Raw genomic sequence first — 26,856 nt, forward strand, 5'->3', positions numbered from 1 at the left:
ACAGGTTTGCGCCAAGAAGCCTGACTTAAATTCTACCTGTATTTGCATGCATGTAATTCTCCCTGTTAAATAAAATTATGTCCCCTAAAATTTACTTACTTTTAATTAACAAATATTTGGATTGGTATCATAAAAATAAAATAGAATAAATTTGCATAACTAATGGGTAGAAGATCCTCCCTCAATTCTGAGACATTCATGTGAACAACACAAGAATCAACATGCAGGCCATGTCTACACAAATGTTCACCATCAATTTTCAGTCAGCTTTTGTTTAAAATGCTTTTAGTTTAATCCTGAGTTCTCATGTGTTATATACAGCCCATTTCCTCTGTTAGCTTCTAAGGTCTTCTTACATCATCGTGATCTATTTGTTATCTTATATCCTACTATCATCCAAGATTCTATAGGACACTTTGTCATCATCTTTTCTGAAGTTTTTCTACATTTGGGAAGTTACTTTCCTTACTTTGATAGATTTGAAGATAGTTAAACATTTTATAGAAGGCTCCTCAATTTTAATATGACTAGTCTTTCTTCCTTCCTTCCTTCCTTTCTTTCTTTCTTTCTTTCTTTCTTCCTATCCTTTTCTTTCTTTCCTTCCTTTCTTTTTCTTTCTTTCTTTCCTTCCTTCCTTTCCATTCCTTTCCCTTCCCTTCCCTTCCTTCCTTCCTTCCTTCCTCTCCCTCCCTCCCTCTCTCTCTTTCTTTCTCTCTTTCTTTCTTCCTTCCTTCCTTTCTTTCTTTCTTTCTCTCTTTCTTTCTTTCTCATTTCTTACTTTCTTTCTCATTTCTTACTTTCTTTCTTACTTTCTTCCTTCCTCTCTATCTTTCTTTTGTTTGGAAGTTGTGCATCTGTGTATAGTGTATATATGTGTTTGTATTACGTGTGTGTACCTGTGTACATTCACTCATGTGTGTGTGTGTGTGTGTGTGTGTGTGTGTGTGTGTGTGTGCGCGCGCGCAGACCACAGACCAAAGTCTGATGTGCCCTCTACTATTATTTACCTCATTGTTCGAGACTGTCTCTCACTGAAGCTGTAGGTCATTGATTCAGTTGGGTGGCTAACCAGTAGTGACAGGTGTCTTCTTGTCACCACACCTTTGTGCTGTGGTCACAGGTGTACACCTTGTCTGGGTGTCACATGGGGTGTAGAGATTCACACTTAGGCTCTTCTGCTTGCATGGCCATTCCTTTGTCAGCTTCATCCTTTCCTCAAACTCCCTTAAATAATGTTATTGGTATATACTGTTGTGCATACCATGTCTATTTAAGTATATTATATATAGTGACTATATTCACCCTGCTCCAACTTCGTATTCACCATGCTTCCACCTACGTCTTCCTTGACCACTCTTTCTATTCTTCTTATTATTGTTTTGTTAATATATATCATATACAAAACCTAGAATGAAAAAAATCGAATGTATTTTTGAGTGGAATGTATGTCACACGAAGGGTTGTCTGTTTTCACTGTGCTGTCACTGTGGGTGTGCACTGCCTGGTGGACATCTCTGTCAGGTTGCTTCACTGTAAGATGATATTTCTTCCTCCCTTTAGTAATTCACAAAGCATAACAAGTACAAAGTTACATTCCACGCCCTTTAGTAGAGAGTGCCTTGAGGGTATTTGAAATTTCTCTGCACTGTGCCTGCCTAATTCTCCATTCATTTATATATTAATTTTTCCATTAATTAAATAACAATGTTTCAGTGCTTTGCTTATATGTTTTTAGCTGTGGCCATTGTGTCAATTTATCCTTTGGTTTATCCATTCATCATTTCCTCCTTTATTTATATTTGACTTAGTTTTGGTTCTATTTTTAGTGTTTTCTTTTTCTATGTTTTTACAAGGTATTATATGATCACCTTAAATCTTTCTTACTTAAGCCTTGATATCAATCATTTCTTCAAAGATTTCTGATTCCTTCTGTTATGTGGCAGATATTCTAGTGGCTGCAGAATATGATTTTTGTCAGATTCTTTACTCTGTTAAAATCAACAACCTCTATATTAATGTCTTTAAATACCATTCCATGGATCCAACTGTGTAGGGATCCATATTGTGGTATGTAGAAATTTCTTTTAACAAATCCAAGTTAATTATACTCTTGCATATTCCGCAGGTGTATGGATGCTTATCTAATAGTCCAGGCACAGTTGAAGAACATGAGTCTTGTTCCTGTTCATTTGCTTGCCAAATGCAGAATTTACGGGCATAAGATTCTCAGTAGCAAAACTATGCCCCATGGAAAATAACTTTACCAGCAGGAATAGAGTTTTTATATGCATTTGATTTTGCTTTAGGACAGAATGCTTCTATTTATTTCCCATGCTAATTAAGCTATACTTAGTTTTCTATTTAGAGAAAATAGTTGAACACTATTTTTTTTTAGTGTATAACAATATAATTTTAAAAAACTACAGAGTTACTTACAATTGTGGGTGGCTCAGTAATAGAGTTGCATGTCTGTGATACAAAAATTTATTTGAAGCATTTTTTTGTCTCATCTGGGAGTAGATCAGTGCTAAAATTCTTGATTATTATGCAGAAAGTCTCAGGTATATTCAACAGTATATCAATTATTTGCTATAAAACTAAGTGAAAACTGTATAGGTTTATTTCATTATTTATCTATCAATTAACTTAAGTATATAATAGTATTTATTTAAAAAATATACTAGGGGCTAGGGTAATAGTTCAGTAGATAGGAGTGGAATGTTGCAATTTCAAAAAAATCAGAGTTCAGTTTCCAGCTCTCACATCAGGTGGCTAACAACTTATCGTAAGTCATTGTCAGGGAACCAACTCCACTGTATCCAGGCACCTGTACCCACATGTTCATGCACACACATGAACGGAAGTACACGTAGATCATGATTAAAAATATTAAACATTTCTTTAAGAACATTTTATCCTGAATTTCAAATATCAAATTACTACTAAAATCATGGCACTAAATGTATTTTAACACAAATTATATAAATATCTATCTACATTCTAAGTAATAAAATATGGTCCTTCTGGAAATAGCATGGAAATATTTTTTTCTTACAAAATAGACCATCATTCCGAATTAGTGAGATCTCCTTCCAGAGATTTCCAGAAAAATCTTAAAATATTAAAAAAAAGATTGAAGGATTAAAAAAATCTTTAATATCCATTTGGATTGACGTCATAATATTCTCTTTAAAATACTAAATTAGAAACACAAAAACTTGTCTTACAAGTAATTAAGATTCTATAATTTGTAAAGGGAAATAAATGATGGATAGGAGGCTTTATTTTCCGTGGAAGTTAGGCTAGATGGCAGGATAAGACTCTTCATATCTCAGTTTCAAGTATCTACACATGCTGGGGGTGTGGTTTCCTGAGATTAAGGCAAATAGAGTGGGCAAGGCTTCAAGGATAAGGCAGTCAGAAAGAGCAAACCTTTCCTTGAATATCGGATATTAAACATTCAGGAGTCTGCATTGAAGGAATCTTCTTTTGATTAAAGTTTAATGGTTTTTATTTATAAAACGACTACCTTTGAGGTGTTATATATTCATAACTTCAAGTGTTTCTCAGATATTTCAAGTACATTCAAGCTTTTGTAATAAGGAGTCACTTTTAATTAATGATTTATTACTTCCAGAAACATTTTAAAGCAGTTTGTAATGTAATGTCGAGCTCCAAAAAACAAGGTGCTTCCCTGAATGCTCTATTGGTGGGTTTCTTCTGTCTTTAAAGAATTTGAAATGAAGCGCTTTATACCAGCCACAGAGATGGGAAACTACATGTGTACTTTCCAGGACACATACATTAATGCATGTATAATTTGTTGTGATCTTTCCAAGGCTTTATTTATATCAGGGGTTTAAAAACAGAGGTGAAAGTGTCTTTGACTTTGAGACAAATTGCAGTGGTTACAATGTTTGCCTTTCCTTTTTTTGTGCTTCAGTGTTTGCTGAAGAATTTGTAATATACATCAATGTATTTGCCAGACCCAACCTTCATTGTCTAGGAGACTACTGAAAACCCAACACCAGAAATATAGCGCACTTGTATAGTGTGTGATCATTATTCCCAGGGCTTAACTTAATTTCAAGTGACACCTTCTTGCCTAGCCTCCAAATAATTGGCTGACCACTGCAAGTCTGTTTTTCCCATGTCTCTCCATGTAAGATAACATTTATATTTCTGTTGTAGTTTTCTCAGGAGCCTACTACCTCCATCTGCTATTCTAGGACTAGTCCTGGAATCTTCTAGTCACTGTATAATCTAATCTAGGCCTAGAATATATTCAGCCCCAGAGACTTGCTGCTGAAGAAGCTCACAGTTCCTATTTCTTTCTGAACTCTGGCTTGCTCAACTCAGCTGATCTCACTCAAACTCCTCTCCCACCTTAGTAATTCAATCTGGCCTTTCTGTTGGCCTCTGAAGTGCCCTGCTTAGCCTCACACTAAGTCTAACTAAAAATCTTTTCTAATCTTCCAGCTCCTCATTCTCTTGCTCAATTTTGTCTTTACTTGTGTCTAGCTTGTTCTCTCTTCAGATTCTGTAAAACCCTCCTGGGAAAGCTGCCTCCTTCTCCCTCTCCATGCTGCTCTACTCTTGCTCTCAACTCTACTGTATTGCTCTCCATGAACTTTCCTGTATTACCTTACTGTACTTTTTCTTCTGTACTGTCTATCTCTCCTTTAAGCAGCTTCACTTTCTTCTCTCTTCTCTGAGATTTTGGAGTATCTTACTGTGTCAAATCTTTCACTGATTTAACTATTCTGAATGACGTTTTCTGTCACTCAATTACACATCACTTTTAAACATGAGTGCTTCTTTCTACAAATTAACTTTACCTTCAGTTTTTGGGGATTAAAGGTGTATATTAAGGATATCATGCCAAGGACTGAGTGATATGTTCAAATATCCTGTAATATCACCATATATATTTGACAATGATTTAGGAATACATTCACAAAATACGACCTTTTCTGAAATATCACAAATTATCTCACCGTCTTGTGCATGGTGGCTCCAAGAATCAATGATAGGAATGATGTAAATGTACAAATAGATGTAAAGAGGAGGTAAGATCAAGTACCATCAAAAATACAAAGTTAATAACAAATTTTCAATCGAGGAAACAAAACCTCTTGATATTTATGAGTTAGGAAAACTCATCATTGATTTAATGATTGTACTTTAAAAGTCACAGAAAGACAAATTATCCATAAAAATCAGTGATGAGTAGTAATAAAGATTTGGAATATATAAAAAGAGTTTTCTGGTGGAAAATAATACTGAGATTAGTTACTATTTTTCTAATTTCTGGCTAAACTATGAATTTAATGTACATATAAAAAAGTTCTAATTCTAAAAGTAAGTACTAGAATGATTCTTCTGTATATTCAAAATGCCGAGATGAAGATTTTGTATTAACCTCGAGAAAAAAACAGCTTCAAACATTTTTACATCTGGGAAATGTGAACACAATAGAACACATTGAAGGATAAAATATAAGATAGAATGTACTTATAGGAATCCAAGCTTTGGTATGATCCTGCAGATGAGAAACAAGGGTTAAACTAATTTGAGCATAGTCAATATTTTAGAACACAGGGTCTAAGTATTCAAATATTATGATCCTGTGACTAACTGAATTTGCTAACACTCATAACTATTAAAATATGAAATCAAAGATGACACACAAGTTCTGGTTCCAAATTCCTGTCAAAGAATGTACCCTTAACACTGGCGAGAATATTTGGCTCCTATAAACTTGGAACAGATCCCAGGAGGGTGTGTCTTGTTCTGATCACGAGAGTCACTCTACTGCCATGATCTGCTGTTTTAACTAATCCTGGTCTGTGCATCTTGGGCATGTACTATGGTCTTCACTGATTATGTCGTGACCAGAATAAGTTACTAGCAAAGAAATCATCATTTCTCAGAGACATTTTCGTTCTTCTGATACACATTTTCATATTCTTCTAAAAATATTGTAAATTCAAGGCTGAAGAGATTGCTCAGCAGCTAAGAACATTTGCTGATCTTGCAGCAGCTGAAAGTTCGCTTCTCAGCTCCCATGTCAGGCGCTCAAAACCCAATCTAACTCCAGTTTAGGTAGAACTGATTTCAGTTTTGGCTTTTGCTCGTACTTTTACTCAATGTGTCTATGTCCACATATAGAAACACAAACACACACACACAAACATACAAACACACACACAGGTAAATAATAAAATAAATGTTTAAATGACTATAATATTCTAGAGATATGAGAAAATAAATATGGAAACCATATTTTATAAATCAGGAATAAAATATTTTGAATTGTGCTGCTTAGGCTATTAATAAACCTGGATTATTATGTTTGAATTTTGTTGGTATCAGTGGGAACCAAAGATTAAAATAGGTTATTTGAATTTCAGTTCCCTGGAAGTTATGTGTTTATCCATGCATTCAGTTATGTGCAATTGCTTGCAGCTTGTTCTATATATTGATTTGATGGTTATCTTTCATTGTCAACTTGACAAAATGTAGAATCCAATGGAAATATTTTCAGAGAGGGATGGTTTTGAAGAGATTGACTCATGGGCATGGGGCGTTTTCTTGATTACAATAATTAATGTGGAAAAACTCAGCCTGTCCTCAGCATTACAATTCACTGGGCTCAGGGCTTTGGATTGTGTTAACAGTGGGCAAGTGAACCAAGCACTGTGAATGGCTTTAGTTCTCTCTGAACTTGAATGTGGGTCGGCTATGATAACTTTATTTTATTCCAGTCACTTTGATTTTTTTCTTCTCTACTATCATGATTCTAACCTAAACTTTTGAGTAAAAATAAACTCTTTCTACCCTAATTTTCTTTTCATCAAGGTATTTTATCATAAGCATAGAAAGGAATCTATGACCGTGTGAGTGTGTGTTGTATGTGTGTGTGTGTGTGTGTGTGTGTGTGTGTGTGTCTTCCCATACATGTACATGTGTGGTACTGGAAATTAAACCCATAATATCTTACATGTTTAATAAGCACTTTATCATGTAGTTACATTGTAAGCCAACGTCAATTAGTTTTTGGCTAATTCAAATAGGTATATCTATGAACCAAATTTTAATAAAATAAACGCTAAAAATTTTAAGCAGTAACAACATATTTAATACTTAACTTTCCTATTAAATTTGATGTTTTAGAAATTTATAAAGCTTTGAAATAGCCAATGGATTCTAATGAAAGAGGAAACATCCATAAAACTAGTATAAAAAATTTACATAAGAAAGAGACCATGTACAATTTAGGAAGACAAGCCATTCTAAGGAAATAGAAATGGAATCCTGAAAATGAAGAACAAAAAATGTGTTCTATGTGTTCTGCCATGTACATTTTTTAAAGAGTAGTTTTGGTGTAAAGAAGAGCAAAAAAAATTTATAACTTTTCTTGGGGAACATGACTTTTCCTATATTTTTCTTGGTCATTTATTTATGACACAGAGCAATTTCAGTGACAGAAATATCATTAGAACAGAAAAGGATGGAGGCACAGAAAGATACTTACAGGCATCAAGTCAACGTATCATGTCGATTCTTGTATGGTTTTCTCTATTGTCTTTGTATTTATGAAGTCCAATGTCAGTGCAAAGTAATAAATCTGTACAGATTTTTCCTCACCTTTAAACTCACATGCATGACTGGATTTGGTCATTGATAAATTTTCCAGTATTTGAAGAGTATATTTATTGACTAATATACCCTCTTGCTCCCCACATACTTTTTCTCTTAACTCCATTGCTTTAAATATGTTTCTTTTAGTTGTTACATGTGACTGGGGACACTGATCTAAATATATAACAATCATGGAGGTGAAGAAATTCTATTCATGTGTACTTTTAAATGAAGAGGAAATGTCCTATGGGATTCTGTGGACAACAGATGAGAGCATGGCCCTTTATCTCTGGCTTTGGAGTCAGAGGAAAGGAACTCATGCCAGAAACACAGGTGTTCTCTGTCCTAAACTGAAAGTCAGAAAGAGAAGTGAAAAAACAACCTGGCAACTTTGAGGAATTGAATTCTGCACTCCCACTATCACTCCCTTATATGCATACATTCAAACTCTAGAAGTCAGTATCCACATATAAGAACACACACACACACATGCATACACACACACACACTCACACACACATACACACACATACACACAACACACACACTCACACACACATACACACATACAGAACACACACACACATACACACACATACACACACACACGCACACACACATATGTATGCATATATATATATATATATGCAGTTCTAGCTCTGATGGTGTTTTGGTTTATGCACCAATTTATCTAAGGAATTGATAGAGACATGTACAATATGTTATTTAAATCAAACATTTGTTTTTACAGAAGTATCTTTTCTTGTTCTGACGATCTTACTTGAATTACCCAATAATAAGCAAAACTAAAATGTCTTAAATTAAATGAGGTCCCTTCTAAAGAAATAGAAGAAGGGAAAATTTCATTTTGAAAAAGTAAACAGGCCTTTGTGGGTCATGATGAGAGGCTTAGCAGGAGATTGGAGAGCAGTACGGAAACTGGGTGAGAAATTATTTATTGCAAGGAATGAGGAGGAGTGGGATTGTTAGAGAAAAATGTCACAAAGAGACCAGAATAAGAGCATTTCTGCCAGGTGAGTACTACAGTGCTTTTCTTTTGATAGTAACTGGATAATACTACATGTTTAGCCATATCCTTAGATGAGCTAAAGAACGATAATAAATAAGAGATGGAGATGACATCCTAAATTATGTTATACCATAATGAGATATTTGGATTGTAAACAGGGAGCCTGCATTTAGATGAAGGTATATTTAAGAACATGAAAAAAAAAACAGGGAAGACACTGTAAATGGAAGAAAAAGATTGTGACATTACAGTGAATTTTAGCTTAATGCTAGTTTAGTTGCCTGATGTGTGTGAAGCTTTGTGTTTGAATCTCAACACTACCTTACATGCATGTACACATGTACACACACATGCGTGTGCACGTGCACACAAACACATGCACACACACACATATACACACTGATTTTCACTGAAACTAAAACATAAACACCCTTTTTTCCCTCTTGTTTCTTCTCTTTTCTTATCCTACTTCCTGCTGTGGCAACAGCCTTAAATTTCGATCCCGGAGCTGTGCAAAAGGAAATACTAATGCTTGTTAAATGCAGTGTTCTCCATCTCTGAGAAGAGCTGCATAGTGTGGATCTATTTTCAGATTGGTTTGTATTCTTTTTATCAAGATGTTCAATGCAAACAAAGTACCGCTATTAGAATGATATATGTTAGGCTTTCTATGCACTTTGGTAGAAAAAAATGTTATATGAATGGAAAGCGAGGCATATATTTTAAAGAAACACAGGAGTTTATTACTCCAGGGGACTTGCTAATTTACGAACTGTGCTTGTTCTAGAGGTAAGTACATGATTCATAAGTTAGTTTGCAAGTAATTTTATATTACAGAAAGGGAGCTAAGAGGATACTTAACTGTTACCTAGCATTTGAAAGATTTATTTATGGTAATCAACTATTCACCATTTTATTGTGGCTAAGAAAACAAGAAAATGAATTTAAATTTTACCTGTAAAACTTTGTTTAAGTTATAAATCTTGCTTAAGCATATTGCATTCTTGTGGACTGTTGGAATAGGAGTGATATATCTTCCTTTTATTCTGTTTTCTAATTCTTTTGTCCCTGTGCATTCTCATATTCATGTGTATACTTCTATATTTTCCAAGTAATTGAGTTTGGGTCCTTTTCTGTATGTAGGATATCTTCATTAGTATCTTTAGTCCCAACCCAATACCTTGTTGGTTTATACTTAGTAATTCATTCATGTTTGGCTTTGAATCCCATTGAAAAACTTACATATATCTAAGGACAATGATAAACTAACAGTTACTTGGATATAACATCTTGCCTCTGTCTATATCTCTGTATATATAAGAGGCTCAGTATTTTTATCATTGAGAGATTGGCCCAGGGGTTAAAGTTATCTGAATCTGATTTAAATGACCCGAGTTCCATTACTTTTTCATCATAAAGTAGAGAGAATAGTCCTCTAACCCACATACATAAGCTGTATCCTACATAAGCACCATCCATCACACACAAGAAATACACAAGGATCACAGAATATGTAGTTGCATGTTTTTGGTATTAGATTCTGGGTTCAATATTTAGCACCAAAAAAGAAAAAATAGAATATTTTAGGCTTAACCACTAGAGATGTCTACTTTCTTGCTTTGTATTATGTTGTATTTTGGTTCAGCAATGCCAACTTTTCCTTAACAAGCAAATGACTGAGGTTTTTATTTCTCAATTTATAGACTTATCTGTCATTATTAAAATTGTCAAAGTCATGCCAACTTACGTAATTTCTATTGCATTTTTCTTTTGATGTAGTCCACAATTTTTTTTCCAGAAACATTTTAATAAAAATTGGCCTTTTTCTAAGAAACACCCACTGCATGCCCATCAGTAAAAGAGAACCATAACCATATGGCTATGATTTAAAGAAAAAAATGCAGACCCTGTAGCACATTAGCCAAGTCCAATATTCAACCAAATCCTTCTATGGCCCACCAGGAACCCAGACAGACAGCAGAGTAGAGTGGGGCGCGCAGAGCCGCTGACGTCAGAGGCCTCACAGAAGCACCTTCCTCAAAAGCATCCCAGTCTGAGGCGTGATTTAGGATAAGGCAGAACAATGTTAACACGACACATACACGTGATCAAAAAACTTGTGCAGTTCCCCCACATACTCTGAATCTGAAAGCAACTCTGGAATCTTTATTACTTCCCTTTAAACAGTTGCCAGGGCTGGAGTCAACGATAAGTAGAAGGCACAGTGTTGCTTGGTTTTGTCATCAGATTTGGGCTTTGTTTTCTCGTGTTAATTTTTTGTCCTTTTTTCTTTTTTCTTTCCTTTTCTTTTCTTTTTTTTACAAATACAAATAAAACATGAAAAACTCTACCTCAAAAAAATCTAACAGTTCAATAAAAGTCTTTAGCTGTGTTCTAGACATTGACAGGCTACATCACAATTTAAAAATCCAATGGTAAAAATGGAGGTTTAGAATTGTTTGGTAATCACATGTCAAAAGAACACCTTTTATTCAGTTAGCCACACCTACAGGGAACCAGTGGCAGTTGCCAAAAGGCAATTTTTCCACACCAGAAAAGAGTTGTGACTTGATTTTTCCTGCTTCCAGAATGTTTATCAAATCATGTGTCATTCCAACAAATGAAACATCCGTTGTCAGTGAAACCCAGACACGCTCTTCTGGGGATTTGCAGTGAAACTCCAGTCTGTGTATGTAGCGTGAGCAGGAAAGTCAGTCTTTCCTCTTCGTCTTTACAAATCTATTCCTCCTAAAGTATCATTCCGGAAAACTGGGAATGAAGGACTAAAAGGTCAAGGGAGGAAAGGGGGTTGGGAGCACACACCATGAACACAAGCGAAATTAAAATTGTACAAACTCAAGCAGTTTATAATAGACTACTCCGAGACACCAAGTCTGGTTGAAGGAATTCACCATTCTGCAGGAGCCGGGGCTGTGTGCTGTGTGGAGATCTGAGCCAAACAATTCACTGCCTTGGAGTTGTAATCCCCCTGCCCACGCCAAAGCCTGGTTTCTGCACCATGCCTCCACGGGGAGGGCCTCTCATCCCACCACTCAGCCCATCACGGGGCCTCCAGCTCACCGAAGGCAGTTATCCCTGCGGTCGCATTCCCTGGCAGCTTGAGTCTTCTTCTCTTCCACATTCAGGAGGACCGCACATCCGAACGTGATGGGCCTGTTATGAAGGACCTTCTGAACTGGTTCAGAATCATCAAACAAAACCGAGATTGGGTAACTTCCCACCACTGTTAATGCACAGCTCCACCACATTCCCTTAATTTTGGAAAAAATCCTCAGTTCCGACTTGTCAACCTCATGTGGGAGGTTTCCAATGAAGAGCTGGTGACTGTCAGGGTGCCTCACCATCCTTCGAGGTTCCACATCTCCTGGTTCACCAGCCTCACGAATTGGCCGGGGTCTTCTCTGAGGAGGGATATTGATCCGCTGCTCTCAAATTCTCTGATCTCTCTGAGGCCTTTGTGGTGGGATCTGAGAGTCAGGCTTAGATTCTGGATGAGGCTGTGATGCTGGCACTTTGACCATATGAGGTGGTGTCCCTGTCACTGGAACAGCCCCACTGGGAGGAAGGTTCTTACTAGTCACAGATGCCCAAGAAAATGTCCTCAAGTCTTCCTGTGCTGAGGCCACATCTGCCGGGACCCGGGAAGTGCTCTTCTGCACATCCTCAGGAGCAGCTTCTTCCAATGCAGCTCAGGCTTGTCCTCTTGCGTGTAGGACACAGGTTCCCACTCCGGCTCTAGCTCTGGCTCTGGTTCGGTTCCACGACAGGCTCCTCTAAATGTTCCTCCAAGTCATTGCTGACAGTCTGATCTTAGAAAGTTTCGGAATCATCAGAAACCACCTCTGGTGACTGCTGTCTTTCTTCAGGTTCCTCTACTTCTTCCTCAGATTCCTCTTGAGGCTCTGTGACAAAGCCACCAAAGACCTCATCTTGGTGTCTGAAGATGTCCTTGTGAACATAGAATTTGTTGGCAGTGGAGCCCTCGGGAGCAAGGACAAAGGTCTGCATGAACCTCCACAGAGCCTGGTTGTTGTTGGACAGCAGCCCCATCACTTGGACCACCACCCGGTCATTCTGAGTTGCGTAAGCGTCCACGTGGTGGATCTTGGTGTGGCAGTTGGTGAAGTTTTGTAACATCACTTTCCTGTGGATTTCTTTCTGCCCGTAGACTGCATCTGCTGGCTTCCCGTTGGAATCCAAGCCCCCGTGGGCATAGGAAGACTTCTTTACATAAAATCTGTGCAGCATGTCCGGCACCCGGTTCAGCAGGGTGTAGTACTGTCGCACAAACTCCCTCCCAACCAGCAGGGGACTAGGCTTCTCCATAACCATCGCTTTGATGGATTCAACCTGCGTGGCTAAGCAGGAGGACAGGGCTGCTGCGTGGGAGGAGATGGCCGAGTCCCTCCCAAGATGCCCGCAGTCCACAATCTTAAAAAAGTAGTTCTCTAAAAGGAACAAGGATACTATTTATTATTATTATTATTAATTATTATTATTATTATTATTACTATTATCAATTATCCATTTCACTGTATCTTTGCAGTCATTAGTGTGTTCCATGGACATGTGTATGTGAGGATTATTGCAAGAGTTAATGACCAGCTAACTAGCAGATCCCTTCACCTAACGAGGCAGTACTCTAAACTGGTGATCAAAGTCTCCGTATGATTAATAGAAATAAATAGGAGGCTTTTTGTACCACTAACACAATGTGAAGAAAAAATAATTTCCCATCGCCCACTGCTGATTTTAAAATGCTCCAAGATATCTTGGTCCCTAGGAGCATAAGAAATTAGGGAAATGTGGCATATTGCTGAGCTGAAATCCTGTGGGATGTGTAAATGATACAACAGGCAGGTCAGTAGAGGGCTTAGGGAGGAAGGGCATAGAGGGCCTTAGGTAGACAATGTGAAAACTGAGAAACAAGGTGTGCAAATGCAGTCTGGATAATTTAATTCCTTCTGTATCTCTTGTGTTTCCCACAGGCCTTCTACATTGTGGATTTGTACACATAAACTCTGTGCAAATGGACATTTGGTAAAACCGAATGCGTGAGTGGAAAATGCATGTTCCTGTGTAAAACGGAGGTTCAGAGAGAAAACAAGATAAAACTATTAGAGAACGGAAGATGAGTGGAAGACCTGACATTTACTTAGAGACAGAGATGAGGTGTTTGAAGTAGACCGTGTCCTTTGTTTTCCTTATGCGGTTCAACATGTAAGCTTTTCATTGCAAGTAAGGAATATACACCAAAAAATATTACATTATCTACATTTTGTAATTATTTCATCTAAACTTTTGACAAACACCTCATTTTGGGGGGGTGAGGTGTCACAAATTTTGATACGAAACAAAAATGTGGTATGTTTGCAACCTCATGTGTGGGTCATCAAAGGTTCGTATCATATGTTTAAATTCTTTTTACATTTTATTTAAAAACTAATTTATTATTTATTTAATATGGTATCACATATGCATCTGTTACAATTTGTAAAAGTCAGAGGAAATCTTAAGAAAATTAGGTTTTGCTTCTACCATGTAGTTTCCAGGGATTAAATGGAGGATGTCAGGCTTGGTAGCAGGAGTCCACACTCACGGAGCCATATTGCCAGCATGTGCATGCAGTTTAAATAACTTACTGCTCATTGTTAAATATAGACCAACGCATAGGAAATAGACACTAAATTGCAAGTGCATACTTAATAGAAGCATATGGGCCTTAATTAGTAGTAAATATATAAGATTAATATCCACTTTCTTATTGGATACTAATCAGGTCTGAATTCAGTCCAGCATTATTAGTCTAACATTCCTTGATTAAACTGTCTATAAATACCCATTTCATCAAATGTTCTTGGAACCAATATTAACATCTTATTTCCTCATTAGTTGCGAGTTGCATAAAATTTTACAACATTGTATATTTACAAGAGATTAAAAGATGAATGCAAAATAAATGAAGCTTGAAATGGTGACTGGGTCAAATGACTTCACCCTTGTTTGTATAGAAAACTAATACTCAAGAAATCTTTCAATGGAAATATGATAAAAGCTTGTGTAAGGAAAGCCGGAGACGAGGGAGCTGGCTCACTGCTGTAAATACAGGCAGCGGTGCTTGTGTGACAAGTGTAAAGACATGCATTCAAACTCTCAGTACATACAGGATGCCAGGCATAGCTGTCCTAGTCACTCCAGCACTGTTGGATGTGGACATGGAAAGAAGCAAAACTTGGAGGAACCCTGAGCCTGTCAGACTGTCAGCTTAATTCCAGGTGTAGTCAGAGACCCCATCAAAAGGGAGGCAAACAGTGATAGGTTTGGGCTCTTATTCCTCTAATGGTCTCTGTATACATCCATGAGCATGCATTCACACACACAGACACACACACAGATACCAGAGACAGCAAACACACATGCCACACTCACATACTACCTCCCCCATCTCTCTCACACAAACATACATATAAAGATTTTGTTTCAGAAGAGTGCAATAGGAGCTATAAAGACAAGGTTATTATAAAGGTTAAGACGTGGCAATGGATTTAAAGCTAAATCTGTCTATCTCCTAGACACATTTGACTTGTTTTTCTCCCATGGCTATTTTCTTAATCATTTGAAGAAAAATTGTAGTTTTAGTTACCATCTTTATGCTCTCTTTACATATTTTCCTCATCTTAAGTACTGTGTATGCACACAAAGTTATAAAGCTGGGAAGTGAAGTCTAAAGTGCATTCTTGCTGAAGAGAGAATATGTTTCTATGAAGTTAAGAAGGAGTGGATAAATCTGAGCTATAAAGTTAATATCCCAGACATCCACAGGTCAAGGGCAATTTAACATTTTAAGTCAATATAATATGAAAATTATTTGGAGGCTAACACTATAAACATGCTGGGTTTTTTTTTTTTTCAGGACTGTATGGAATACCTCAGAGGTGAGTTTTTTCTCAATCATGGGAAGCAGTGTATAGAAGATAAATGAGATGTAGCTGGGTGGAGAAGACAGACCTGACTTGTTTCTGAGATAAATAATCTTAAATGTGTTAGACCTGCAAAAAGTACATAATGAGAGGTAAATTTTTTGAAAAAAATAATTTAGTTATAAATTTTTAGTTTTGACTCTATCTTAAAATTCATAATCTTGGAATAACCACGATTGGTATTTTTGTTTGACTTTCTGGAGCTACATATTTGAACAAGAACAATATTATACCATCCTATAGTGCTTTTTATGTACTTTTATATTTCTTATATGTCAATGTACATCTGAAATATCAAGTTGAATATGTACTTGAACTCTTCACAGGTTCAAATTTTCTATTGTCATTTCTTTATTGATTTCCTTTCCATTTGTTCTTCTAGAGAAAATATTCTGATTGACAAGCTACAGTATACAGATATTAGAAAACATTTTCCCAGGGCACTTTATAGTTTGGTCATGTGTGTGGTGAACTATGTAATTTTTTGTTTTGTTTGGGGAGCAGGATTCACTATATAGCCCTACTACCCTGGATCATGTTGTGTAGACAACTAGGATGGTCCTAAACACAAGATTCCCTATGCCTTCCCAATGCTGGACTAAAGGTTGTACCAGAATACCTGGTGCATTTATGTAGCCAGCATAGTAGGTGCATTTACAAATTTTGGAGATTAACTTTTTTCTTTCTATCTCTCCTTTTTCTCTTCTGTCAAGACTGTTTTTGTTATCTGTCTGTTTTCTCAATCTGTATTTCTGTTTTATAAATGTCACTATAGCCTAAACCTGTGCTATCAGAATCAAAGGATCACAGAATCATAGGCTGACAGACACAGCTGGATTCTGAGGAGTTCTAACACAACAGGAGGGACAGTCTGAAGTCAGGGATAGCAAGGGTAGGAAACACTGGAGATGACCAGATGGCAAGAGGCAAGCACAAAAACATAAGCAACAGAAACCAAAGCTACTTGGCATAATCAGAACACAATTCTCTGACTACAGCAAGTCCTGAATAACCCATCACAATGGAAAAGCATGATGTGGATTTAAAATCACATCTCATGATGATTATAGAGGACTTTAGGATGACATAAATAACTCCCTTAAAGAAATATAGGAGAACACAGGTAAAAAGATAAAAGAACTTAAAGAGGAAACAAAAAAATCTCTTAAAGATGTATAGGAAAACAATAACAAACAGGTGAACAAAACCATCCAGGATCTAAACTGGAAATAAACCACAAAGAACTCAGGAAGGGAGACAACCTTGGAGATAAGAAACCTAGGAAAGGTTTTTAACTGGAGCCTCAACCTCGCTGATCCCAGCCTGCAGCTCACTGCTCCCAAACACCTTGGGAGAGAGAACTCACGGCCCGGACAGGTGGGCACTCCTAAGACTGCAGAGTGGGAGAGACCTCCAATACTGCCCACCCCTGCCCACATCCCTGGCCCAAGAGGAAACAGTATACGGACCCTGGGAACCGGAAGATAGGGACACTGGAGCTGCAGGTCCCCTGCACTTCAGACACTACCTGGACCTGAAGGGACCTGATCAACAGGTCTCTGCACCCAAATCCCATGGGAAGGAGAACTAAACCTACAGAGGGGCAGACATGCCTGGGAAGCCAGAAGAGACTACACTCTGCCCACATTTCTGACTCCAGAGGAAAACACCTAATGCCATCTGGGACCCTGGTGCACGGGGGCTCCCGGAAAAGGCAGTGAAGGCCCTCCTGGTTGTCACTCTCACTGAGAGCTCAAAAGCAACCCCCCATAAGCAAACTTGAGCCATGGGACCACAGGTAAGACCATCTTTTCTGTTCCAAGAGACTTGCCTGGTGGAATCAGGGCACAGGCCCACAGGAACAGCTGAAGACCAGTAGACAGGAAAGACTACACGTCCAAAAGCAGAACACTCTGTTCCAATAACTGGCTAAAAGAAAACAGGAAAACAGGTCTTTCACACTCCTGACAAACAGGCCTATAGGACGGTCTATAGTCTGAAATAGCAGAATAAAGTAACACCAGAGACCTAAATATAGTAAAAGCCATATACAGCAAACCAGTCTTTAACATTAAACTAAATGGAGAGAAACTTGAAGCAATCCCACTAAAATCAGGGACAAGACAAGGACTGCCCACTCTCTCCCTACTTATTCAATATAGTTCTTGAAGTTCTAGCCTGAGCAATCTGAAAACAAAAGGAGATCAAGAAGATACAGACTGGAAAAGAAGAAGTCAAAATATCACTATTTGCAGATGATATGATAGTATATTTAAGTGATCCCAAAAGTTCCACCAGAGAACCACTAAAGCTGATAAACAACTTCAGCAAAGTGGCTGGGTATAAAATTAACTCAAATAAATCAGTAGCCTTCCCCTACACAAAAGAGAAATAAGCCGAGAAAGAAATTAGGGAAACGACACCCTTCATAATAGTCCCAAATTATATAAAATACCTCGGTGTGACTTTAACCAAGCAAGGGAAAGATCTGTACAATAAGAACTTCAAGCCTCTGAAGAAAGAAATTGAAGAAGTCCTCAGAAGATGGAAAGATCTCCCATGCTCATGGATTGGAGGGTTAACATAGTAAAAATGGCCATTTAACCAAAAGCGATCTACAGATTCAATGCAATCCCCGTCAAAATACCAATCCAATTCTTCAAAGAGTTAGACAGAACAATTTGCAAATTCATCTGGAATAACAAAAAACCCAGGAGAGCTAAAACTATCCTCAACAATAAAAGGACTTCAGGGGGAATCACTATCCCTGAACTCAAGCAGTATTACAGAGCAATAGTGATAAAAAACTGCATGGTATTGGTACAGAGACAGACAGATAGACCAATGGAATAGAATTGAAGACCCAGAAATGAACCCACACACTTATGGTCACTTGATTTTTGACAAAGGAGCCAAAACCATCCAATGGAAAAAAGATAGCACTTTCACCAAATGGTGCTGGTTCAACTGGAGGTCAATGTGTAGAAGAATGCATATTGATCCATGCTTATCACCCTGTATAAAGCTTAAGTCCAAGTGGATCAAGGACCTCCACATCAAACCAGATACACTCAAACTAATAGAAGAAAAAGTGGGGAAGCATCTCGAACACATGGGCAATGGAGAAAATTTCTTGAACAAAATACCAATGGCTTATGCTCTAAGATCAAGAATCGACAAATGGGATCTCATAAAACTGCAAAGCTTCTGTAAGGCAAAGGACACTGTGATTAGGACAAAATGGCAAACAACAGATTGGGAAAAGATCTTTACCAATCCTACAACAGATAGAGACCTTATATCGAAACTATACAAAGATCTCAAGAAGTTAGACTGCAGGGAGACAAATAACCCTATTAAAAAATGGAGTTCAGAGGTAAACAAAGAATTCACAGCTGAGCAATGCCGAATGGCTGAGAAACACCTAAAGAAATGTTCAACATCTTTAGTCATAAGGGAAATGCAAATCAAAACAACCCTGAGATTTTACCTCACACCAGTGAGAATGGCTAAGATCAAAAACTCAGGTGACAGCAAATGCTGGCGAGGATGTGGAGAAAGAGGAACACTCCTCCTTTGTTGGTGGGATTGCAGACTGGTACAACCATTCTGGAAATCAGTCTGGAGGTTCCTCAGAAAATTGGACATTGAACTACCTAAGGACCCAGCTATACCTCTCTTGGGCATATACCCAAAAGATTCCCCAACATATAACAAAGACACGTGCTCCACTATGTTCATTGCAGCCTTATTTATAATAGTCAGAAGCTGGAAAGAACCCAGATGCCCTTCAGCAGAGGAATGGATACAGAAAATGTGGTATGCCTACACAATGGAATATTACTCAGCTATCAAAAACAATGACTTTATGAAATTCATAGGCAAATGGAGGGACCTGAAAAATATCATCCTGAGTGAGGTAACCCAATCACAGAAAAACACACATGATATGTACTCATTGACAAGTGGCTATTAGCCCAAATGCTTGAATTGCCCTACATGCACAGAACAAATGAAACTCAAAGGGGATGACCAAAATGGGAATGCTTCACTCCTTCTTTAAAAGGGGAACAAGAATACCCTTGGTAGGGAATAGTGAGGCAAAGTTTAAAAGGGAGCAGAAGGAACACCCATTCAGAGCCTGCCCCACATGTGGCCCATACATATACAGCCACCCAATTAGACAAGATGGATAAATCAAAGAAGTGCAGCCCAACAGGAACCGGATGTAGATCTCTCCTGAGAGACACAGCCAGAATACAGCAAATACATAGGCGAATGCCAGCAGAAAACCACTGAACTGAGAACGGGACCCCCGTTGAAGGAATCAGAGAAAGGACTGGAAGAGCCTGAAGGCGCTCAAGGCCCCATATGAACAACAATGCCAACCAACCAGAGCTTTTAAGGACTAAGCCACTATCCAAAGACTATACATGAACTGATCTTGGGCTCCAACCTCATAGTTAGCAATGAATATCCTAGTAAGAGTACCAGTGGAAGGGGAAGCCCTTGGTCCTGCCAAGACTGTACCCCCAGTGAACGTGATTGTTTGGGGGAGGTTGTTAATGGGGGGAGGGTTGGGAGGGGAACACCCATATAGAAGGGGAGGGTGAGGGGTTAGGTGGATGTTGGCCCAGAAATCGGGAAAGGGAATAACAATCGAAATGTAAATAAATACTCAAGTTAATAAAGATAAAAAAAAAGAAAACCTAGGAAAGAGATCAGGAATCATAGATGCAAGCATACAAAAGATAGAAGAGAGAATCTCAGGGGCAAAAGATACCATAGAAAGCAGTGACAGAAAACTCAAAGAAAATGCAAAATATATAAAAAATACAATGAATACCAAAAACTCCTAACCTAAAACATCCAGGAAATCCATGACACAATGAGAAGTTCAAACCTAAGGATAACAGATGTAGTGAGAAAGAAGATTCCCAACTTAAAGGACCAGTAAATATCTTCAGCAAAATTATAGAAGAAACTTCCCCAACCTAAAGAAAGAGATGCCCATAAACATACAAGAAGTCTACAAAACTGCTAATGGACTGGACCAGAAAAGAAACTCCTTCTATCACATAATATTCAAAACACCAAATGCATAAAACAAAGAAAGAATATTAAAAGGAGTAAAGAAAAAAGGTCAAGTAACATACCGAGGCAGGCCTATCAGAATTAAATCAGAGTTCTCCCAGAGAATATGAAGGCCAGGAGATAACAGGACACAGGTCATATAGACCCTAATAGAAAATAAATGCCAGCTCAGGCTACTATTTCCAGCAAACTCTCAATTAACAAGATGCAGAAACCAAGATATTCCATGAGAAAACCAAATTTACACAATATCTTTCCAAAATTACATCCCTACAAAGGACAATAGATGGAAATCTCCAACACAAGGAGGGAAACCACATCATAGAAAAAGCAAGAAAGTAATCTTCTTTCTATAAGCCCAAAAGGAGAGAGCCACACAAACAATTCAACTCTAACGACAAAAATAACAGAAAGCAATAACCACGTCTCCTTAATATCTCTTAACATCAATGGACTCAATTCTCCAATAAAGAGTCATAAACAAAGAGACTGGATATAGAAACAGGACCCAGCATTATGCTGCATACAGAAAATGTACCTCAGTGACAAAGACAAACACAACTTCAGAGTAAAAGCTTGGAAAAAAATTGTCAAAGAAAATGGTCCCAAGAAACAACCTGGAATAGCCATTGTAATATAGAATAAAATCAACTTTCAACAAAAAGTTATCAAAAAAGACAAAGAAGGTCACTTCATATTCATCAAAGGAAAAAGTCACCAAAATGTATTCTCAATCTGGATACAAAAGTTTGAAATAATCCCTTACATCCTATCAGATTAATACCGAATAAGGCTGGTCTTCAATAACAACTAAACAACAGAAAGGCCACATACACAGGGAAGCTGACAACAATCTATTCAATGATAGCTTGGTCAAGGAGAAATAAAGAAAGATGTTAAGGATGTTTTAGAATATTATGAAAATGAAGGCACAACATACCCAACCTTATGAAACACAATGAAAGCAATGCTAAGAGGAAAACTCATAGCTCCAAAAAGAAAGTGGAAAAGCATACACTAGCAACTTGTAAGCACACCTGAAAGCTCTAGAACAAAAAGAAGCAAATACACCCAAGAGGAGTAGACACCAGGAAATAATGAAATTCAGGGATAAAATCAAATAGACAAAAAGAACTAAACAAAGAATAAACAAAACCAGGAGCTGGTTCTTTAAGAAAAACAGAGGTAAACCCTTGACTAGACTAACCATTAGTCACAGAGGTAGTATCCAGATAATCAATATAAGATATGAAAAGGGGGACATAACAGAATAATTTGAGGAAATTCAAAAAATCATCAGATCCTACCACCAAAGCTTATACTCAACAAAACTGGAAAATCTGGATGAAATGGACAATTTTCTAGACAAATACCTGGTAATAAAGTTAAATCAGGATCAGATAAACTATCTAAACACTCCCACAACTCCTAAAGAAATAGAACCATTCATCAAATGTCTCCCAACCAAAAAAATGCCCAGGACCAGATGGGTGTAGTGAAGAATTCTATCAGACCTTCATAGAAGTTGTAATAACAATACTCTTCAAACTATTCCACATAAAAGAAACAGAGGGGACACTACCCGATTCATTCATTGAAGCCATGATTACACTTGCACCTAAACCACACAAAGACCTAGAAAGTAAGAGAACTTTAGACCAATTTCCTAATGAATATCAATGCCAAAATACTCAGTAAATTCTCACAAACTAAATACAAAAATACATCAAAACAAGCACCCCTCATGATCAAGTAGGCTTCACCTCAGGGATGCAGAGATGATTCAATATATGGAAATCTATAAATATAATCCAGTATATAAACAAACTCAAAGAAAAAGAGCACATAATCATCTCATTAGATGTTGAGAAATCACTTGACAAAATTTAACACCCCTTCATGTTAAAAGTCTTAAAAAATCAGGAATTCAAGGCCCATACCTAAACATAGTAAAAGCAATATACTGCAAAACAGTAAACAACGTCAAACTAAATGAAGAGAAACTTGAAGCAATCCCACTAAAATCAGGGACTAGATAAGACTAGTCCTCTATTCCGTATAGAACTTGAAGTCTTACGCAGAACAATCAGACATAAAGTAGGGATACGAATTGGAAAAGAAGTGAAAATATCACTATTTGCAGATGACATGATAATTTACTTAAGTGACCCCAAATGTTCCACCAGAGAACACCTACAGTTGATAAACATCTTCAGCAAAGTGGCTGGATATAATATTAACTCAAACAAATCAGTATCATTCTTTTATTCAGAGAATAAATAAACTGAGAAAGACATTAGGGAAACAAAACTTTTCACAATAGTCACAATATAAAATATCTTGGTATGACTCTAACCAAGCAAGTGAAAGATCTGTATGACAAGAACTTCAAATCTCTGAAGAAAGAATTTGAAGATCTAACATAATGGAAAGATCTCCCATGCTCATAGATTGGCAGAATTAATATTTTAAAAATGGTTCTTGCTAAAAGCAAGCTACAGATTCAATGCAGTCCCAATCAAAATGCCAACTCAATTCTTCACAAAGTAAGAAAGCAATTTGCAAGTTCATTTGGAATAACAAAAAGCCCAGAATAGTGAAAACTTTTCTCAACAATAAAAGAACTTCTGTTGGAATCCCTGACCTCAAGCTGTATTACAGAGCAATCATGTCAAAAACTGCATTGTTTTGGTACAGAGGCAGTTGGTAGAACAATGGAATCAAATTGAAGACCCAGAATGAACCCACAAACCTACGGTCAGGGAGCTAAAACCATCCAGTGGGAAAAAAAAGACAGCATTTTCCACAAATGGTTCCGGTTCAACTGGAGGTGCATGTAGAAAAATGAAAATTGATCCATTATTGTAGCCTTGTACAAAACTCAAGTCCAAGTGGATCAAGGACCTCCACATAAACCCAGATACACTGAAACTAATAAAAGAGAATTTGGGGAAGTGCCTTGAACACACATGGTCACAGGGGAATATTTCCTGAACAGAACCTCAACGGCTTATATGCTAAGATCAAGAATCGCTGAATGGACCTCATAAAATTTCAAAGCTTCTGTAAGGCAAAGGACACTGTCAATAGGACAACATGGCAACCAACAGATTGGGAAAAGATCTTTACCAATCCTACAACAGATAGAGGGCTAATATCTAATATATATAAAGAACTCAAGAAGTTAGATTCTAGAGAATCAAATAAGCCTATTAGAAATGGGGTACATGGCTAAACAAAGAATTCACAACTGAGGAATATCAAATACCTGCAAAGCACCTAAAGAAATGTTCAACAATTGTAGTCATCAGGGAAATGCAAATCAAAACAACCTTGATATTCCACTTCCCACCAGTTGGAATGGATAAGATAAAAAATTCAGGTGAAAACAGATGCTGGCGAAGATGTGGAGATAGAGGAAAACTCCTCCATTGTTGGTGGGAATGCAAACTGGTACAACCACTTTGGAAATCAGTCTGGTGGTTCCTCAGAAAACTGGACATTGTACTAACTGAGCTATACCACTCCTGGGCATATACCCAATAGGTGCTCCAACATATTACAAGGACACGTGCTCCATTATGTTCATAGCAGCCTTACTTATAATAGCCAGAAGTAGGAAAGAGCCCAGATGTCCCTCAAAAGAAGAATGGATCTTTACCAATCCTACAACAGATCGAGGGCTAATATCTAATATATACAGAAAATGTGGTATATTTTCACAATGGAGTACTACTTGCTATTAAATACAATGACTTCTTGAAATTTATAGCCAAATGGATGGAAATAGGAAATATCATCCTGAGTGAAACAACTCAATCACAAAGAACACACATGATATGTACTCACTGATAAGTGGATATTAGCCCAAAATCTCAGAATACCCAAGACACTATTTAAAGACTGCCTGAAGCTCAAGGAGAAGAAAGACTGAATTGTGGATGCTTTAGCACTTCTTAGAAAGAGGAATAAAATACTCACAGAGGGAATTACGGAGACAAAGTATAGAGCAGAGACTGAAGGAATGGTCACCCAGAGACTGCCACACATGGGGATCCATCCCACATGCAGTCATCAAACCCATTCACTATTGGGGTGCTAAGAGATGTGTGCTGACAGGAGCCTGATATAGCTGTCTCCTGAGAGCCTCTGCCAGAGCCTGACAAATATAGAGGTGGATGCTCATAGTCAACCATTGGACTGAGAGCAGAATCCACAATGGAGCATTTCAAGAACGAACTGAGGTAATTGAGGACGTTTGCAACTCCATAGGAAGAACAATATCAACCAACCAGACACCTCAGAGTTCCCAGGGACTAAACCACCAACCAAAGAGTATACATGGAATGACCCATTGCTCCAGCTGCATAAGTAGCAGAGGATGGGCCTTGTCCAGCATCAGTGAGAAAAGAAGTCCTTGGTCCTGTGAAGGCTTGATGCCCCAGTGTAGGGGAATTCCAGGGCAGGAAGGCCAGAGGGAGTAGGAGAGTGGGTAGAGGAGCACCCTTATGGAGGCAGGTGGTGGAAGGATGGGATGTGGTGTTTCTGGAGGGGAAACCAGAAAAGAGGATAACATTTGAAATGCAAATAAAGAAAATATCCAATAAAAGAAAATAAAAAACAAACAAAAATAAATAGTAGTGTAACAAATGGATCTGAGATATATGTGGGATAAAAAAAATTCAAAACTGATAGTTAAATAAGTGTAATCATAGATATGAACTTATGTTGTAATGTGGTAAAGTTATACAACATTCTCCCAAATATTGACTACCTAATAGTAATATCATTATAGAATTTCCCGCACCAGTGATATCTTATGGTATTATAAGTTCCTTCTATTTTTCAAGTTTAAATGTGCTAAACAAACATTTTCTAAAAGAAATTGGAGTGAATTATACACATGTCTAGGTTCAGAGCCTGGGACAAGCAAAGTCTGATCACAGATGTTTCAGTGTTGCTGGATACACACATCTAGGTTTTCTTTTATTGCAACATACTGTGCTTCAACATTTCATGTGTGGCAGTTAGTTTGAGTGGAGTATATGTAAAGCATGAGTATTAGAAATTCAAGGTTATCCTTGGCTGAATATCTAGTTAAAAATAGATTAAAGTCTATGAAGTCATGCCATTAAAAAAAAAAAAAGACAAACTGACACAAAGAAAGAAACAAGGAAATTCTGGTAGCCTACTAAGTAGCAATTACGAAAATTCTAAAATAGACATTTGTAGGCTTCAAAAAGCTTTCAAAATTTCTATAAGAAATGGTGTAATTTTTTTTAATATGAAAAGTTTAATGAAATTAATGAAACTTAACAGGTCCCATTCCTTTACCTGATATGAGCCAATGTAGTTTTACATATGTAAAGTACTTATCACCAATCCCACCATATACTATGAGACCATTCTGTCTACACTCATCCTCCTGTATAGTTGAATATCATAAGCTATGTATAAGGATATGTATTTAAATATACCAAGCTGAATATAGTGGCATATATTGGCAATGTCAACACTGACTAGTCTGAGGTAAGAGAATTGCCATCTAGAGTCACTGTGATTTCCTCCTCTAAATAATAATAGAATTCATAAAATTAAATCCATACCTTCAACACACACACACACACACATACACACACACAGTCTCAGAGCAATTATCATTTTGTACATGCCTTCGTTGATCTAACACATAGTATTCTTTAAACGCATTTTATGAACTCTTATGACTCTATGTGAAACTTAATTTTCATTGTCAATCATTTCCCCTTGAGTGATAGTTAGTTAATACTTTGTAATCTGTATGATCTTAAAGGCATCTAGGATACACACATTGTGTCTATGAGGGAATTTCTAGAGAGGTTGAGCAGAGGAGGAAAGATATATATCCAGATGTTTGGCATCTTTGCATGGGTTGGAGGCTCACATTGAACAGAAAAAGCATTCAGTACAAAGCCAGAGGTCCTCCATCTTTTTCCCCTCTCTGATTCTTGCTTGCTACTCTTGAACAAGTTGCTGTCGATATCAGTCATTCCCTACCGTGGTGGACCGTGTCATTTGCACTTTGAGGAAGAGTGCAACCTTCCATCT

The 26,856-nt window shown here is 37.4% G+C and overlaps 1 pseudogene; it reads right to left on the reverse strand.

The window, feature by feature from the left end:
* Positions 1 to 11,311: 11,311 nt before the first annotated feature.
* G3bp1-ps8 (G3BP stress granule assembly factor 1, pseudogene 8) lies at positions 11,312 to 13,027 on the reverse strand (annotated as a pseudogene).
* Positions 13,028 to 26,856: the final 13,829 nt, after the last annotated feature.

This window comes from Rattus norvegicus, chromosome 4 (assembly GCF_036323735.1).
Source record: "Rattus norvegicus strain BN/NHsdMcwi chromosome 4, GRCr8, whole genome shotgun sequence".
Taxonomy (NCBI): Eukaryota; Metazoa; Chordata; class Mammalia; order Rodentia; family Muridae; genus Rattus; species Rattus norvegicus.